We start from the raw sequence: 19,862 nt of genomic DNA on the forward strand, positions 1-19,862 counted from the left end.
AAATCGAAGGAGCTGTGCGACCTCACGATGGAGTTACTGGAATGGGCCGAAGTAGAGCAGATCAAGATCTCAGCCAGATTCATCCCAGGGAAGAGAAACGTCCTGGACGACGGCCTCAGCAGAATGGGTCAAGTGGTAGGGTCCGAGTGGTCCTTGCACCCGGAAGTGGCCAAGACTCTCATTCAGAAGTGGGGCTCGCCAGTGATAGACCTCTTTGCCACGAGACTGAACACACAGCTCCCCATGTTCTGTTCTCCTGTACCAGATCCAGAGGTGGCGTTCGAGGATGCCTTCCAACACCCTTGGGACAACCTCGACGTTTACGCCTTCCCTCCCTTCGGGATGCTCAGGCAAGTCCTCAACAGGGTGAGGCGAGCTGACAACCTGTGGATGACTTTGGTAGCGCCCTGGTGGCCGGAGAGAGAGTAGTTTGCGGATCTAAAGGAACTGGCGCGCCTTCCACCTTGGCCCCTTCCGGACAGACCAGACCTTCTCCGGCAACCGCACTTTCAAAGGCTCCACGAAAACCCTCGGTCCCTCCGCCTTCACGCGTGGAGGTTATCGAGTGCCTCCTGAGGAGAGAAAGATATTCGGCGGAGACGGCAACAAGGATGTCAGGGTACCTGAGACGTTCGTCAGCCGCAATATACCAGGTTAAATGGGCTACCTTCACTAAGTGGTGCATCTCGAAGAACATCAATCCGTTGCAGGTCTCCATCCCGGAGATAGTGGACTTCCTGGTCTATCTCAGGGATGAGGTAAACATGTCCATCCCAGCCATCAAAGGAGTCCGGGCTGCCCTGGGCCAAGTCTTCCTCCTGAAGGGCGGCATCGACCTGGGTACCTCCAGGCATATCTCGATGCTCATCAAGAGTTTCGAGCAATCGTGCCCCCCTCAGGCCGTTAGGGTGCCCCAGTGGGACATGGCTAGAGTCCTGAAGATGCTGTCAGAACCTCCCTTCGAACCCCTAAAGGACATCTTGGACAGAGAGCTCACCCTCAAGACAGTTTTTCTGTTAGCGCTGGCATCAGCAAAACGGGTAGGGGAGATTCATGGACTGTCGTACGAGGTATCACACTCGAAGGGCTGGCGTGAAGCTACCTTCAGGTTCGTACCATCCTTCGTGGCCAAGACTCAGAATCCAGCAGTTTGGGACCCCAAGTTTGAAGGATTCTCAGTGCTGGCAATCCCTCGTTCGGACAACCCGAGGGACTTGCTTCTGTGGCCTGTCAGGGTGGTGTGGAAGTACTTAGAGAGGACAGCCAGACTTCGACCCGAAATCAAGAGTCTGTTCGTCTCCTCGGGACTAGTAAAGAAGCCAGTCTCCAAGAATACGATCTCCATCTGGCTACGGCAGGTGATCATGAGAGCCTACAGTAGTGCAGGGGTTCCTCTTCCGGGTAAGCCTAGACCCCATGACATTAGAGGGCTAAGTACTTCGTTGGCCTTTGAGAAGAACATGGCAGTGGGCCAAATCCTGAGGGCAGGTACATGGTATAGTCGGTTAACCTTCACAGCTCACTACTTAAAGGATTGTTCGAGGAGGTCCCTGGACGTTTTCTCTCTCGGTCCCGTCATTTCCGCACTCCAAAAGATTTAAAGGTGTAGCCCCGGGGAAAACCACGGGCAGTAAGTCCAAGAGACACAGGTTCCTTCCTTACCCCCCCCTGTTTTCCCTTTTACCCTCCCTGAAATGACCCTAAAATCCTTTGACGGCCATGGGATACTCCGTCAGTGAAAGAATACGTCTCCATGGATTTTTTACAGAGGTGAGTTACTTGGACACTAAGATAGTTTTTTGGGTAGTTTTCCGTATTTCTCGTGTTTTCCTTTGGGTGTCAGCAGAACCTAGCCTCCTATCTAGGTTCCCTTTTTTCTCTCCTCATCACGGTCTCTGGGTCCTGAGGGTCACTCCCACCTCCTAAGGTATGAGTCTCCTAAGAAAGTAGTTCGAGGTAAGTACTCCGTGTTGGAACAAATCAAAAAATTGTAAGTAATTTGTATTTTTCGTAACAGTACTTACCTCGAACTACTTTCGGGTTATGGCCCGCCCATCCTGCCCCGAGTGCCTTACAGGACTTAGTAGAAACCTATCTGTCAAAAACTTACTGGAGATCGAGACCTTAGCAAGCATGCTCTCTGACCCTGGGTGGCCTCATGGCGCGTATCACTCCACCAGAGGTTACCCCGCATAGAAAACGGGAGTAGGGTAAACTACGTAAAATTTTGGTCGGTTGGGAGGAGATCCCAGATACTCCTAAGAAAGTAGTTTGAGGTAAGTTCTGTTAGGAAAAATACAAATTACTTAAAACTTTTTATTTTTAGGGTATTTACAGAGAATATGAACAATGCTTAAAAGAGCGCTACAAGCGTTGTAGGGCGTTGTCCTTACAACTACTCCCCCCCAAGACAATTATTAGAAGGGAACATTTTAATGATTGTATGAAAAAGAAATAAAGGGGTGAAACACGGCCCATTTTGTGGGGCGTGACTGAGCACACCCTGGGAAGGCTAGGCCTGCTGGAGAGATGGTGGGACCTGTAGGTTCCCTGGTCGACTAGTTGTTTGCGACGCACGTCTACCAGCAGTCCGTGGTGAGTGAGGAAGTCAGCGCCCAGGAGGGGCACCTTGACATCTGCGATCAGGAAAGGCCAGCTGTAATCACAGCATATGGTGGATATCTTTAGTGTCCTCGTCCTGTAACAGGTGATGGGGCTACCGTTCGCGGCAACCAGTCATCTGATGTGAGGCTGTGGTCGTCCTTTGAAGGCAGGAATGTTGACACCATTGTGCCGGTATCCACCAGGAACCTTTATCCTGAGTTGATGTCGAGGATGTAAAAGCTTGGGTGATCGGGCCTTGCCAGCTCCGCGGTTACTGATAGGTGTGGTCGCCCACCTAGTTGTTGCTGTTGTTCCTGTTAGGGGTACTGCTGGTGTTGCTGCTGCTGTCGGTGCGGCGGGGACTGTGGGCGGGAGCACCGGAGTCTCCTGTTGTGGATCGCATTGACCCCTACTTTGTCTGGCTCAGCCAGGTACTCTTCTGTCTCCTTCGTGATAGCGTTGATGAAGGTGGTGGCGGTGGAGTTTGTCGGCCTTCGCAACCAACGATAGTACATCTAGGTCCTCGGCACCCCCCAACTGGGCGTGGATGCTTTGGGGAAGGCGACGAAGGAAGATCTCCCTTGATAGGCTTATTTCATTGGGCCGCCCATCATTGTCGAGCTTGTTCAGCTGGAGGAGATCCATCAGTTCATCTCAGGCTGCTGGAGGACGGCTGTCGGAGAGGGGCGTTGTCATCAGGTCGAGGGCACGTTGGGCCCTCGGGTGCCGGGAGGTCCAAGGCCTCTGTCAGTTTCTTCTTTAGGTCTCTGTACCTCATGGGTCCCAGCCTCTTGTTTCAGCCTGGAGGAAATTCTTTTAAATGCGTCCAGTATCAGCACTACCACCACCATGTCCAATTTTCTTATTTCATCGGTGATGTTTGTCAACCGGAAGTGGGACTCGGCAAGCTTAAACCATAACATCACTGCTTCTGGTGTGAATGGAGGCAGCTGTAACTTATGTCCTGTAAACATCTGTGTGGCCGTTTGCATTACTCGTGTGATTGTGGCGCAGTGCCCTTCAGTTGCGAGGGGCGAGATACGGTCGATGTCTGAGTATTTATTGTAGAAGTTGCCAGGAGGAACTCCCATCAGGACGACATGGCTCGAGCCCAAATAAAGAATAAATCAACACTTGATAATTTGATAACTGAAAGTGGATTAGTAAAGTCAGGGGTACGAAGAAAAAAACAACAAGCTAAAAATTAGAAGCTATTAGAGCTATACTTAAAAGACTAAAAGACAAATAAAATTCTGGGTAGGAAAGCTTTGGCAATGTTATGATCACTTACTAACCCAGAATGCAATAATTTACAGTACTATGATACAAAACCTCAGTGGGGTAAGGCATATTTATGGTTCTGCCATGTATATGAATGTCCTGATAAGTTGGACTTATTGGTGGAATAAAAGAAATGGGAGAATAATTGATAAAATAAAGAACTGATGTGAGAGAAAAATCATTGTTAAGTGTCCTGCATGAATAATTAAAAGTGCTTTAATTAAAGGGAACACAAGACTATATGTATATATATATATATATATATATATACATATATATATATTTATATATATATATATATATATATATATATATATATATATATATATATATATATATATATATGGACCCAAATTATGCAGTCGAATGACAAATTGAATTTCATCAGCAGGAAATATGTAATATCAATAGAAAAATTTAGACATTAAAATAACTGATATTAGGAAATATGTAACATCAATAAAGAATTTAGAAATAAATAACTGATATTTGTGGATGGCATAATGTTCCTCGTGATGAAGTAGAACGGTAGAAGGGTTTAAAGCAAGACATGCAAGGTACAGGTACAGTGAGACAAATATACCAAAGCTCAGAATCACTTTTCAAACTGATGGGGTATTTGAGAAAAATATGAAAGGAAGAAGTTTTGAAAATTATTTGGTCAAAAGAAAATCATATCGTGGTATGACAATGAAACAATATCCAACAGATTTTGTAGATTTAAGAACAAAGGCCTCAGAAGATTATTGGGAGTTAAATGGCCGGGCAGGATTTGAAATGAAACTATATGAGAGATTACTCGAGTGCCACATTTGGATGAGATCATGGTAAGGGGCAGATGGAGATGGTTTGAGCATGTTCTTCGCATTCCCCAAGAGAGATTAGTTCAGCAAACTTTCAACTTGGCTACACAAAACACCAGAAGAGTTGGAAGACCCAGGCTTACATGGTTGAGGACTATAAAGCGTGAAGTAGGAGGTGATGAAGGGAGAAGTAGGCCTATTGATTTAAAAGGTTAAGATAGTGATGACTGGTGAAATCTAACCGAGCGAGGAAGCCCTTTGCGTCAATAGGCGAAGGAGGAGATGATGATGATGATGAAGATCAAATCATTATTCATTGCTGACCATACCGAGAGCAGAAATGACAGAGAATGCAAATCATGATATTCAGCAATTAGCAGAAACAGGGATGAGGTGGTCTGGTCTGAATAGATTGAGAGAAGGGTGACATTTTGATATACAATATGAAATATATGCCAGATCACATAGAATGAGTGAAATTAATGGAATGTTTAAGTATTTAAAAAGCCCCAATAACTAATTAACCTAACACATGAAATTATAGATAAAAATAAATTGCTGATATGAAAAACAGGAATTGTATTGAAATTCCCTCCATTCTATAAGCAATTTAAAAATAATAAGTTATCGAAAACCATCAATAGAAAAGTTACAATGTCTATGAAATACATGATATATTAAAAAAAAAATACCAGGTTCCATTAAAATGAGAGCTATTGCATTCTCTATAAAGACCAAAATGATGAATGTGTAAATAATATCTGGGGTGGTGAAACAGATATTGAAAAAATTATAATTCTATGTAAAAAAAAAAATCAAGGAAGTGTTGGAAACTACCAACAAATCATATGCAAGAGTTAAACATGGAAATCAGATTCATAATTGATTAGAACAACAAGGAAATTAATTCCATAACAGACAATGTCATGATGATAAATACAAATACAGAAAATTTTAAAGTTAACTTACTAATATGCACAAATTAAAGGTTTTTGGGAATGCAAGAATAAGTATATAATGTTTTTCGTTAATAAAGAATTTTGGAGGAAACAATTTGTGAAAATTTTTAAAAGTCTATTTGATACTTTTATCAGAATATACAAAAGAAATAAGTGAAGAAAATACACAGTAAAGATCATGTTGAGAAAATAAAAAAGATTGTTTATCATACATAGATATAAACAAACTATATACAAATAAAGTAATATCCAATACTAAAATACGTCATAGACACATTTGAGGAGCCGTTACAGAAGCTAGCCTCAAGTTTGAATAACGACAATGTTGTCTGTAGGTTAGCCTAAAAATCCCCAGAACTCATGATTAAAAATCCCCAAAATCCACACTTCCACAAACATACTTTCTTCTTATCACGTAGGCTTTACTTATATAAAAATTATTCATTATACTTCATATAAGTGCAAGTAAAGTAATTGCAACAATATAAAGTTTTACTCATCTTTGTTTCTTCTTCACAGAAATTTGTACAGAATATCCCCATCAGACACCCAAAATCTCCAAATCTAGGGATAAATTCCCATACCTGGCAACATTGCTAGTGCCAGAGATCACGGTATCCACGGGGTTAACCGCGGCGTCGCAACTTTGCAAATGAGATATAAATTGTCACGTTATGATGTGACGTCATTAGTCGTCTGGCCGTTGCCACAGCCATTAGCAATGCGTTGTTTTGTTCCCTCGGTACAATGGTACCACCCTCTAATGGTTTTTGCCTTTTGAATTATCATTTTTTGTTGTTAGTCCTGAATCTGTAGCCTACTGTAGGTAAGTTAGTAAATAAGAAATGGGAGCTCAAATCAACTTTGTCTTTTATGTTTGTTGAATGATTGTAAACTTGTCTATTGAAGAGGGTTGCCAATTATGCCTATTTACCTGTGACGTGTGGCCATTAACCTGATAAATGACTTAACATAATAGTTGATATAAAAGTTGTGAATACTATTGCCTAGGTTACCACATTAACATTGTGTAAAATAAACAAATAGCCCAAGATAGAATAAAGGTTGTTAGGAGGGATATTTTGAAGAATCTAATTACTGGTTTGAGACATAGATTTAATTAAATTGAATATTCCCTCCGTTATGCCAATTATCAGAGTCAATGAATATTTTATAGCCTAATGGGTAATATTACAGTTTAAAACAAAATAATTATTGATACTCTCTAAACCCCCGTCCACACGGTCGAGCATGCCCAACGGGCAAACAGTGATACCAGACCACAATAGTTAGTGGAAATGATGGTTGATGAAGTCAGAAGTGGGAAAACTAAAGGCAGGGATCTGGCAACACTATGATGCCATATCCCTGTCTGTGGTTTTCCCGCTTCTGACGTCATTAACCCTCATTCTTGCTAACTATTGTGGTGTGGTATCACTGTTTGCCCGTTGGGCATGCTCGATCATGTGGATAGGGCTTTAGGTATGCAGGTAGTGGGGTCGCCAATTACTTTCACGCGGATAACTCTTTCCGCAACGTGTACTGTATGCCAAAACAGAGGAGCTAGAGATAATAAGTTAGGAACAAAGAGCAATGTGTTAGGATAATTTTAGGGACAAACATACAAGTAAATACATTTAATTAAGTATGGGTGGAGACAGACATGGGTTACCAGAATTCCCATTTTCTATGAGTGGGAGGCCTGGTGACCCAATGATCTGCATACGTACCAATATATGTTTCCTTTCTCATGCAGTATGTTTGAAACAAATTTGGTTAATATATGATATTTGAATTACTTGTGAAACTGGACTTCACTTTAAGAAATGGTCATAACTTACGTGTTGGTCGATTAAAATGTGAAGTCTATTTTTTGCTCGAACTCCATTAATTGCATTTGGGAAGCTGATGATGAGTTATTGCGTATGTGTAACTTGCATTCTCATTTACCATCTGTTCTTTTTTTTTTTGTATGACATAATCATTACCTGATTTTTTTGAACAAATTATGAGGTTTCAAATATTTATGCACTCGTTCCTGGATGCTGTTCTACAGCAGCCATCTTTTTCCGAAATGACCCATGGGGCTATTGAGTGCATCCCATCCATGAACTGCTTACCAGAACAAAGGTAATGCTAATATTACGAGCGCAGCGAACTACGTCGCAGCAAAAACCATTAGAAAGACGTGAAGTGAATCGTAGATAATTATATTTTTCCAACTGATTATATTGTGTTCATTTTGCATTTCTGACCATTTTTATTGTGTCAAAATCAGTCATTTTGGGCATTTCCCCACCCAAAACCCCTATCTCCCACTGGGGTCTCCCATAATTGTCTATACAAGGGGGTCCAAAAATTGATTTCAGTTAGAAATGTATAAAACACAAGGTAGCGAGCTGGAAAAATATATGGTTCATGTATTTGGCTAAAAATAAGGGGGTCCAAAAACTCATTTCATAGTCAGACATGCATAAAACACAAGGTAGCGAGTTGGAAAAATATATGGTTCATGTATTTGGCTAAAAATAAGAGCATCATATAGTTAACCCAAATTTTACTTCTATTTCTTGTACTTTTACTTAATTTTAGAAATCCAAGACCGCCTAAAGAAGAACAATAGTTTGGTTCCATAGTGGGTAATCAGTTTTTGGTGTGTGGGAATAACGAAAAGAGGAAAATAGGGATTCTGTCTAACCTAACTACACCCACTTAACCTAACCTACAGGCCAAATCTTCCTTACATGGGGGTTTGCTGCTCCAACCTCCGTTCCGATCTCAGGAAAGTCACAAACTATGATTAAAAGGTACCAATTTGGTAATATAATAGAACAGTGCAGTAAACAGTTTGTAGAAAATAAGACTTGTTATAATGTATTTTTTGGTGTTTTGAATGTTTTTGATGATGATTTTTTATAGAAATCCATAGTTTTTGAGTTATGATGGATTGACTACCATAACTGAAAAGCTGTGGCTTTGTCCTAGGTATCATCATCAGTTATATATTAGAAAGACCTTAAAATGTACCATGTACCAGTATAATTGTAAGATATTCTAATTAAATTTGTTTAAACTTTAGTGTTTGTGCCATTCATCATCATAAAAAAAAACAGTCATCGTAATAAAAAAAAGTTACCGTAATCAAAACCGAGTAAATGTAACGTGCCAGGACTTGTAAATGCATAGAAAATGGGATTTTTCCTTCCCATTTTCTATGGAGTCATTTATAAGTGTTCATCGTGCTACAAATACCGCCTTACTTAATTGAGGTACAGTATTGTATTTTTGTTTTTTTGCTCTGCTGTAGCTCGCTTCGCTCGCAATTAAGCATTATCTCATTGCTCCTATGGTCTGGCAAGTGGATCATGGTTTGCTATGGGTGTTTTATATATATTTTTATATATATATTTATTTATATGTATATAATTATATATATACATGTGTATATATATATATATATATACACACACACACACACACACAACGGATTTTGAGCAAAGCGAAAAATCTATTTTTGGGTGATATGGCCATGTCGTCCTGATGGAAGATTCCTTTAGGCAGCTTTCTAAGGGATATTTGGCTACAGTGATACTGTACTCCCAGAGAATTAACCATAGGTCTCCAGAATTCTAACTTCTGGCGTGAGTATCCTTAATATAACTTTTAAAGATATTGCATAAAATCAGGGGACGTATTTCTTGATACAACACATGGCAATGAGTATCCTTAATATAACTTTTAAGGATATCGCATAAAATCAGGGGACGTATTTCTTGATACGACACATGGCAATCTTCACCCCGAATAGATTTTACTCTTTGAGGGGGAAGAGTGGCAAAATGAAGGGAAGCCATTATCAAAGTTAATTGGTGTATCCCCTCCCAGTACTATTACGCCGTATTATTCCTTGTTGCATTTAAGCATGGATAGCCGCAGATAGAGTAGTTTCAGGTGGGGTCTTTCATTACGTAGTTGTCTTACTCCTTTTGAAAGAAAGGAGGGTCCATGAGGACGACATGGCTATATCACCCAAAAATAGATTTTTCGCTTTGCTCAAAATCCGTTTTTGGGTTCAGCCATGCCCTCCTGAAGGAAGTTTACCAGAGAATTACTTGAAAGTACCATATCTGAGGGTTTGTATTAGTGCCTTTACTTTGAATGGGTTCCTTATATGGTCTCCTAGACCTTATATATATGACATTACCGTTATTTGTCATATCCGCTAAGTTTGGAACTAACTTAGGGCTTCCTGCCTCCTGCAGGGAATTTGTTGACTTCGACTATAAGGCTTCAAAGTTTGTATTTCTGTTGGAACAAGATGGAACTTGTAGAGATTATCAGGTTGTTCTTTCAGAGATCTTACTTACAAGATTTTATTTAAGGAAAAATAAAAGGCTCTGGACAATTTTATTCGTACTTTTAAGGGTGAATAAGGCACAGATACATTTATATGTCTTTTTTATTTTTATAGACAAAATATAAAAACAATTTGAAATGTATCATTAGAAAGAATCTAACCTACATATTTGAACATCTTGGTATATATATTTTATAATCTGTAAGGGAAGAAAATACATAAATTATTTCATTGTTAAATGCCACTCAATTTTTTGAAATTAAACTGTTTGATTTCACTTAGATGTTGGATATGCTTCAACACTGTGTACAAATGTTCACACGGTACTGGTGTTATTGGTTAGATTCTGCACCTATATAGAACAGTCCATAAATCACTATAGTGATTTTTACTTAAAGGTATTATACTCAGAGGTGTTAATACCTGTTCCCCCTTTACACTGTTAAGTCTCGAAACAGTCCACTGTTCATCGCAGCTCTAGACGACAGACTTTATAAACACTACCTGCTGCCGCCACAAAGTGTTTTATCTCATGCACTTGCTTCGCATAATGTTTATAGAAGACTCTGGATGATTTCCAACCCGTATATGAGCGGAGTCTATCAAAGTCCATGTGTTGAAAGAAGTTTAACGAGGAAGCAACTTTTCTAGGATCGTGACCTGCGGGTGTACTGTCAGGATCCGCTCTGCGTATAAAGTAGGTGAGTTTTGGCCTCAGTTGTTTTAGGAATAGGTTTGATCCTGAGGTTTTGCCTCGGAAGAACTGTCCCTCCTTGAAGTCTGAAGTTCTTCGAAGATAGACCTTAAGAGACACTACTGGACATAGAGAGACATCTTCCTTCAGACGGCAGATTCTCCAAGGACCCCACCTTTTGGTGGGAAGCTCGTTTTTGGCGAGAAAGGTAGAATCGGGAAAAAGGTTCAGTTCTCCCTCTTCCGTGAACTGAATATGGCCTTCGTTCCTGGATAAGGCCACTATTTCACTAACTCTAGCCCCTGAGGCTATAGCGAACAGGAATATCACTTTCTGTGTTAGATCCTTTTGGATACAATCATCATTGTTCAAATTCGAAGCATAGTGCAAGACTTTGTCCAAAGACCATGATATGGGCTTTGGAGGGGTTGCTGGTTTGAGTCTAGCGCATGCTTTCGGAATCTTATTGAAGATTTCATTTGAAAGGTCCACCTGAAAGGCGTAAAGAAGAAGTCTAGTCAAAGCTGACTTACACGCAGTTATTGGGGTGTAAGCTAGGCCTTGTTCATGAAGGTAGATGAAGAAGGAGAGGCAAAAATCTATTGAAATTTCTGCCGGTTTCATTGTTTTCACAAAGGAAACCCACTTCTTCCAAGACTATTCGTATTGTCTTCTAGTTGAATTTGACTTGTATTCTTCTATAAAGTTGATGTTGTCTTTTGAGATCCCAAACCTTTTCTTGGCTGCTAAGGCGAGAAAATCATGAGATGTAGGTTTTTGGTTCTCAAGGATGAAGCGTAGACAGTCGACTTCTGAACCAGTTGGGATAGAACTGGGTTCGGTATAGGGAACAGTTTCAGTTTCAGTTCTAGAACTAGAGGGAACCAATTGCTTCTGGGCCATTTGGGGGCCACTACTGCTGCTGTTCCTCTGAAAGATCTCAGCTTGTTGAGGACCTTCAGCAGGAGGTTGGTTGGTGGGAACAAATAGATTTAATTCCATCTGTTCCAATCGAGGGACATGGTTTCCATCGCTTCTGCCCGAGGGTCCTCGTAAGGGGCTACATATCGAGGTAGTTTCTTGTTGTCGCTCGTTGCGAAGAGGTCGATCTGCAGTTCCGGGACTTTTTCCAAGATGAAGGAGAACAAGTCTGCGTCCAGGGACCATTCTGTCTTTATCGGCTTTTGCCTGGATAGAGCATCCGGCATCACATTGCGGAACCCTTGCAGGTGAATTGCTGATAAGTGCCATCTCCTTTTCCATGCCAGACGAAAGATGGCTAACATCACTTGATTGATGTGAGGTGATCTCGAGCCTTGTCGGTTCAGACATTTCACGATTACCTCGCTGTCCAAGACCAGTCTGATGTGGGCTGATCTGCAAGGGGATAGTTTCTTCAACGTTAGGAAGACTGCCATAGCTTCCAGGATGTTGATGTGAAAGGTCTTGAACTGGTGCGACCAATTCCCTTGCACTTTCCTTTGATGGGAATGGCCTCCCCATCCCTCCGGTGAGGCATCTGTGTGAATTACCACTGAAGGTTGAGGTGGTTGTAAAGAAATTGTCCTTGTCAGGCTCTTGACCTTTGACCACGGCCTTAGGAGCATTCGCAGTAGGGTCGGTGTCAATCTTTGTTGATCTCTTCGAGCGTTTGATGCGTATCTTCTCCAGACTCCTGACGCATCTTTTAGTTGTGCTTTTAGCACTGGGTCTGTCACTGCTGCAAACTGGAGAGAGCCCAGCACTCTTTCTTGTTGGCATCATGAAATCTTCTTGAGTTTCAGTAGTCTCCTGACAGATCCCGCAATCTCTCTCCTCTTCTTCGGTGGAATGGAGAGGAGATGTGACTGCAAGTTCCAATGGATTCCTAACCATTGAAACTCCTGAGCTGGAGAAAGGTGAGACTTCTTGGGGTTGATCTTGAAGCCCAGGTGTTCTAGGAACTGAATCACCTTTGTGGCTGCCTGCAGACAAGCTGTCTTGGATGCTGCCCACACCAGCCAGTTGTCCAGGTATGCCACTACCTGAATGCCTTCTAAGTGCAACTGTTGAACGGCCGTGTCCGCAAGTTTTGTGAATATCCTTGGGGCTATGTTTAGCCCGAAGGGCATGGCTGTGAAGGCATATTTTGTCTTCTGTAGCCCGAATCCTAGGTAAGAGGAGAGGGGGCGGCTGACTGATAGGTGCCAATAAGCATCCACCAGGTCTATCGAGACTGTGTACGTCCCTTTCGGTAACAGGGTTCATATGTGTTGCAGGGTAAGCATCCGGAACTTGTTGTTCTCGATGAACTTGTTAAGTGCAGACAAGTCTAGAATGACTCTGAATTTGTCCGAGTCCTTCTTGGAAACACAAAACAGCCTTCCCTGGAATTTGATGGACTTCGTTTTCCTTATTACCTTTTTGTTCAAGAGTTCTAAGGTATATTCTTCCAATAAGGGGTAGAGTGTTGGAAAAATTAAGGAAAAGGAGGTGGAAATTTGTTCCATTTCCATCCGAGTCCATTCTTGATTAGGCTGTGGGCCCAGGGATCGAAGGTCCAACGATCCCGAAAGTGGAAGAGTCTCCCTCTTACCTGGAGCATCTCATTGCTGAGATGTTCCAGAGGGTTTGCTACCTTGACCACGTCCTCCTCTACCCCTTGAGGGGTTTCTTGAGGAGCCTCTTCTTGAGCCTCTACCTCTGGGGCGAAAGGTAGTCATGTGCCTCTCAAAGCTTGGATTGAAAACAGGGAACTGAGCTACCAGCTGCTGGGGCACCATTTGGAAGGTGGTTTGTGGCTGGGCTACCATTTGGGGCACTGTGGTCATGGTCACGGTTGGATGCTGTGCAGGCCTGTGAGATACATGTGGCTTCTTTGTCTTCCTGTTCTTCGGTTGGGGACCAGCATCTGAGGATGATTTCCTCTTGGAAGACATGCCCCACTTCTGGAGAAGGTTCCTATTCTCTGTGGCGGATTTTACAATGACCTCCTGAACCAATTCTTTTGGGAAGAGGTCCTTGCCCCAGAAACATGAAGGGATCAGCTTCCTGGGCTCGTGTTTGACCGTTGCAGCGGCAAACACATGCTCTCTACAGGCCCTCCTGGCCTTAACAAAAGCGTACATGTCCTTAACAAGGGTAGCCATGTGAGTCTTGGCTAGGACCATGTACATATCTGGGGTATTGGAAAGGCCTGCACGTATCTCCATACAGTTCTGAAGAGACAAAGAGGCGGCTAGTTTCTCTTTTGTCTCCTGTTCCCTTCTCAAAAGATGTTTCGACAGTTTTGGAAGGTTCTCATTGAACTGTTGGCCTGCTATCTCCGGATCCAGTTTAGGGACTGAGAAGGTTAGATGAACCTCGTTCCATTCCTTTTCGCAGGTAGGCATGGCTAGAGATAATGGTCTGCATTCCTCTAGCACCGGACATGGTTTGCCCGCGTCAACTGCTTTCAGCACACAGTTGAAAGCTTTGACCGAAAAGGGGAAAGCTCTGGAGGAAGGAGCAACGAAGGTAGGATCCTTCTTGCTCAAAACTGAAACCTTGGAGTAGGTGTAACCGGCTTTCTTTAAGTTATTGGTTAAGAGAGCCTGTGCCTTGTCATGCTCAAAGATCATGACCTCTTTCGGTTCCGTCTCCTCACGAGATGCTGGTTCATCCTCCAATTTCACGTAACATTCTGGGTATGCTGATATGTTAGGCCAGAATTGGAGTTCGAGGGGTTTGGCCCCCATCTTCTCGGAGATGTACAGTTTCCCATTCATCTTGGGCATATACTCCGCATACCTCCAGGGGTTGGTTTCGGAGCATTGAGGTAAGTCAGAGACTTTGATAGGCTTATGAGAGCCTGTGAAAGCGCCCGAGCGTTTCATTTCTTTTACTTCCTTCCTAATCTCCTGTTGTCCCTTGTGAAATGATTCCATCATCTGCTGAAGTTGTCCTAGGAGCGCCTCGCTCTTGGCTATCAGCGGTTCAAGATAGGGAGTTGGGGCCGAAGAAGTTGACGGCACAGGTTGATATGCCGACACAGAAAACTGAGGGTCTTCCGTTATCGTTGATACGGATCCTTCTTCCTCCGTGGGTGGTTGAGCCACCTCTTCTTCAGTATTTTCTTGCAGAAGATCCTTTTCGGTGTCGGTAGACACCTCCGACATCCATTCCTGGTGGATGTCCATGCCTTCAAGTGCCTTATTAATGTCAGCCTCTATCGTCAGCTGGATGAAGGGAGGTTTGACCTGTGCCTGAGGCACAACCGCGTCAGATTGGGCCTTAGGGAACAGAAGGCATCTCATGGCTTCGTTGGGCAGGTAAGGTCCCGGAGAGTTCTTTTGGAATCCTCTTACCCACCTCCGAAGAGTTTCTCTTGCTGTATCCCTTGACTCCGAAGTCTCAGGAATATCTTCACCAAATCCCTCGGTCATCAGAGCCGAGCAGACGGTGCAACCCTTCGGATCCCAATACCTCAGGGTTTCAGTTGCGATGGAGCAGGGGGCATGAGACCTGCACATCTTGTGGCCACAAAAGTCCCTACTTTTGTGGTTGCAGAACATGACTGCACACTTCACCTTAGCCACCTCCTGTAAGGAAAGAAAGAGTGAAATGAGTATAGGGTAATTTATATCACTGATATAATTACACATGCATAAAGTAGTATAATTTACTATTATTTAAAATAGCTTTGGATAGTAAGCTAAAAAAGAAGTAGGAAAGACACAATCTGTGTTTCCTCTCCAGGCAATTGCTGTGACCTCCTACAATATTAATATTTTTAATTTCCTTGTTAGGGAAAATACAGAGTGGAATAACTCTTGTACGTAGAGCCGGAGTCAGTGAATACTAACACTAACTCCTCCACTTGTAGAATATTAATACTGAAAGGTAATCATTGGTGTCCCGATGATCTAGGATTCATCAGAATGTTGAAGGAATACTTCACCTCAACATTTTTTAATCGGTCTCAACAATGGACTGTGAAAGGATACACAGAATATGTTGGAAATTTCATACTACTGTATCATTATATACTGTAGTTTTCTAACTGCTGTATTGTTATACTGCAGGAATACTGGCTACTGTATTGTCTTATACTGCAGTTTTACCGGTATGCTACCGTGTTAGGGTAGTACCTAGCGGCACTAGCTGACAGGGAGAGAGAAAGAATGGAAAGAAGGACTACCGTATTATTATAGTTAAGTACAATAATTAGGAGTGTAGGGACTATTGCCTCTACTGCCTTCTTTCCAGAATGAGAACTCAAATGGAAGGGGAGGAATACATTGATTCTAGCTTCCATCCAGCCACAAGTTTTGTTGCCGGCTGTACTGCCGGTTACAGGGTTTGTGGATGGCAGTCCAAGAGAGGACTGAAGAATACTCAACAGTCTAATGTGTTTCCCACCGGCAGCTGTCAGGGCCGGCTCAAGCTTTCCTGGAGCTTTTCTTCCGTTAGGGAGCTGGTCAAAGCGGCAACCTAACCGCCTTTGTAGGAACCCGGCCGGTAACCCAGTCAGCCCGGCAAGCGGGGATGATTGTTGAATACCGGCCAAAGGATATTTGTGACGGCTAGGCTATCACTAAAGGACAGAAGGGGAAGGGAAAGGGTCTTATATTTTACAGAAAAAGGTGGCGGCAGGTATGCCTCCTACTTTCGGCTGCAAATCAAAGAAGACTAGCTTCCTATACCGGCGCCGTCATGGGCGGCAGGGGGATGACAATTCCCTAGCCTGAGACATTGCCGGGTATAAGACATGTCTTCTAGTCCACAAGGGAGAAAGGTGGCGGCAGTTATACTGCCCACTTACGGTCGTAGACTAGGGAAGCCTAGCTTTCTTTTCCGACAACGGTGTAACCGGCAGAGAAATAACCATTCCACTGTTGATAACGTTGTCGGCTACAAGACAAATTACCCGGAGTTACTGTCATTTCTGGGTCGATCTGTGATGGCCGGTGAAAAGGGTCCTTCTTTACACTTTTCTAAAATAAATCTTCCAAGTATACTAGAGAAAGATAAAAGCATGGAATGCAGAGGTTACTACCCTCGCGCGATCACCTTGTGAGTGTCGTGTATACAACAAGGGCGTGTGAAAACCACTATTCACAGGCTGTCTTCCATTTAGATAATCCCTTCATCAAAGGGGAGGGCTGTGACAGGCCCTAGAGAATACTGTTGGACTACCCCACCGACACCTACTACTCGCGCCCTCCAGGTCATCCTTCTGTTTTGGACTTGCCCGCTAAGTCGTTAATTATTTTGTTCGGTGTTTTGCCCAAGTGATTGTTGTTAATTCAACATCTGACGTTGCTACTTCACCTTTACCAATGTTAAGTACCATAGTTTGTTTTGACAGTTTATTTCAGTACCGGGCATTTGTTCTTTTTCCAAGATTGTGGATTTTAGTTTTGGAAGCGGTTGGCCTGCCTCGGTATCGGCAGCCATTTTGGTTTTGTTCGATTCGGTAGTTTTTCAAGTTAATATTGCCCATCTGGTACTCTGTCATCTAGGTTATATCACTTACGTTTTATGACCAATATTATTATCATTATTTATTATTGGTTTTTACTATGGTATTTATTTGCTAGCAAGTCCAATTTGGGCGAAGAATATCAATCTAGTCTTTGTTATAGTTATGTACACGCCTCAGGAAGGTGCTCGTTTTAGACTATATCTTTATGTTTATTTGTTACGTTGTCGTTATTCTTCGTTCTTGGTTATTACAATTTTATCATTACTGTATTCCTATCATATTATTGTGTGATTTTGGTTCTTTATTATGTAACCTTGAGAGCGTGAGCATAGAGTGCTCGTTTTCTGTTACTACAGTTACGAGTTACCCCTTATCTCATTTTCTTTTCTGGGCTCGAACCTGTGCCGCCCAGTGAATAAGCTCCATTTAGCACTTATTCTTAGGTAATTTACTGCTAAATATACCAGAGAAAAAATGTAAAGGAGTGCTAGGTTAACTAGCTCGCTCACCTATTGGTGTCGGTATAAAATTGGGCGTATAATCCAGAGGTCCCGCACTATTTAGATTCATCCACGACAGAAACCCCAATAGAGGAGAGCCGTTCAACCTCACTCGGTACTACTAACACTGCATCCGCTCAGAACTCAACTCCTTTTAGCACGTCTTGTGTTGTAACCCGCTTTTTTGTTGTGCTCTCGTATTTCGCTATTTTCCACTGGATTATGGCTTCTTCATCGGTTTCCCAGGAGACACCGCCTAAGTTAAGTACCAAGCTATGTTTTGCTGTGTTTTGAGCAACCTAGATCGTTTAATATTTGAATTATAGGAGTTTATTCTCTTCGTTCATATCGATCTTGCTTGATTCCACTTACGGTTGGTACTCCTGTTTTGAGAGCTTTTAGTTTCACTCGCGGTGTTACTATATGTATTATTTTTATTATTAAATTTTATTTGTTATTGTGGATATTCATTATTTAGCGTTTAGAACCCTCGTGGTTCACTTTTTGGGCCGATATCATTTACGTATCGTTATGGCTGCCGACCTTCGTTGCTAGGCGGCAATGTTATTTTTTAAGCCATCAGGTGTGTCTTTTGTGATTTAATTATTATGTTGCATGCCTTGCCCAAAAATTTTTATGTGTTTATTTTATATTATCAACGCTATCACTATTATAATGAATATTGTGCTATTACTCCGTTTGATCTGTCTGGTTGGGGATCGTCAGTTGGTAGCCCTGCTGCTCCGTATCACGTGATCCTCCCCCATGCTCCCCCTCTCGCTAGGTGGGCGGCTAGGCTTCTCTCCCCCCCTCCACTAGGGGACCGTTGCCTTCCCTCCTTTTAGAGGGGGTAGTTCAGTGTTTATGGACTTTGTCCTCCGGGTGTCCCGGCGGGTTCGTCTCTGTCTAGTCTGGTTGGCCACCGGTCAACAGAGTTGGATCCCGGTGCACCCTATTTTATATTCACTTATCACACTGGTTTATGTTATATGAAACCCTCTGGGTTCGGTTGGCGGTTCTTATCTACAGTTCCGCCCCCCTATTAATTTATAACAGTTCCTATGATGATTATATGACAGATCACTATCCCGGAGTTCCTATACGAATTGGTTTTGGATACTTTTATTTCCCGGCCCGGGGCTTAGCCTCGCCCCGGGAAATCAGACACCATGTGTCTTAATTTTTTGTTGTTGCATCCTTTTTTATGCTCCCGGCTCGACCGGAATGGATGGCTATACTTTAGTCTTAAGCTAGACTTATGTTTAGGCCCGGTTCCTCCGGACCCGCCCCTACTTAAGAATATTACAGTTAAGCTCTAATCTTGTGTTAGGCTTATGTTAGGCCCGGGTCCTCCGGACCCGCCCCTACTTAAGAGAATTACAGTTTCTCATATACTATTCTTTTTATAGATGGTGCATTGTCAGACGACGGCCTGTGCAGCTGTTCTACATCAGCCCTGCGGCCATACCGTCTGTCGGTCTCACGCCCTCTGCGGAGTGCAGCTGGAGGATGTCGTGGTATGGCACCCGGATAACTGTGTGGTCTGTTTTGACCTCGTTACCACCCTTGGATCTGACTCGGTGAGTCCCGTTGGCTATGTTGCCTTCTTATTTATCTTACCTTTTTTGGCATACATACACTATTTAGTAAGATATCTATGGTCTTGAAGGACCACTGGGAGCCTTCCCTTTTTAATTCCCACTATTATTTCAGGCATCCCCGGAGCAAAAGTCTGCGGCTCGGGCCACGCTGAAAGTGTGGGTTGGTGGTTTTTCCCGGAACGTGAAGTCCAAGCGGCCGTACGTCCTCTCCGAGGACTACTGTTCCTTGATTTACCCCAACGCCAAGTCTTCAGCCGCTGTGGCTAGGCATGTTGCAGCTCCCATCATTGCCCACATTGATGCCACCATAGCGGGGTTCATTGATCCAGAGCAGGATCCGTCGGACGCCCCCGGAGATCTAGAAGACAATGTTGCCTCCATGAACCTTGACGTGAAACCCATGTTATTGGATGATCCAGATACAGGTAGGGTGGTAAGTGAGGCAGGTGTTTCCGGCGCTGAGATTCCTATCCTCAGCCCCTCTCTTTCTTCTTCATCTGATCGCTCTTCCTTTCATGGTGTTTCTGGGGACCGTGATTCGTCCCAACGATCACACTCGGTTCCCCCCAAGAATAAGTCTAGAACCTTACCTAAAGCTCGTAAGCCTCATAAGGCTTC

The 19,862-nt window shown here is 43.0% G+C and overlaps 1 protein-coding gene across 5 annotated transcripts in view; it reads left to right on the top strand.

The window, feature by feature from the left end:
• Nucleotides 1-19,862, top strand: part of LOC137624275 (tigger transposable element-derived protein 1-like) — a 79,092-nt gene that overhangs the window by 25,133 nt on the left and 34,097 nt on the right. Inside the window, exons 1-2 of one of the 5 annotated variants that reach the window (XM_068354814.1) lie at nt 6,252-6,473; nt 8,240-8,454. The exons of 1 other annotated variant lie outside the window; for it this stretch is intronic. The gene's annotated coding sequence lies outside the window, so the exon portion shown is untranslated. Of the gene's footprint in view, nt 1-6,251; nt 6,474-7,006; nt 7,130-8,239; nt 8,455-19,862 lie in introns of those variants that run through there. 3 more of the 5 variants (XM_068354813.1, XM_068354817.1, XM_068354815.1) reach the window with 3 other exon arrangements.

This window comes from Palaemon carinicauda, chromosome 31 (assembly GCF_036898095.1).
Source record: "Palaemon carinicauda isolate YSFRI2023 chromosome 31, ASM3689809v2, whole genome shotgun sequence".
NCBI classification, from domain to species: domain Eukaryota; kingdom Metazoa; phylum Arthropoda; class Malacostraca; order Decapoda; family Palaemonidae; genus Palaemon; species Palaemon carinicauda.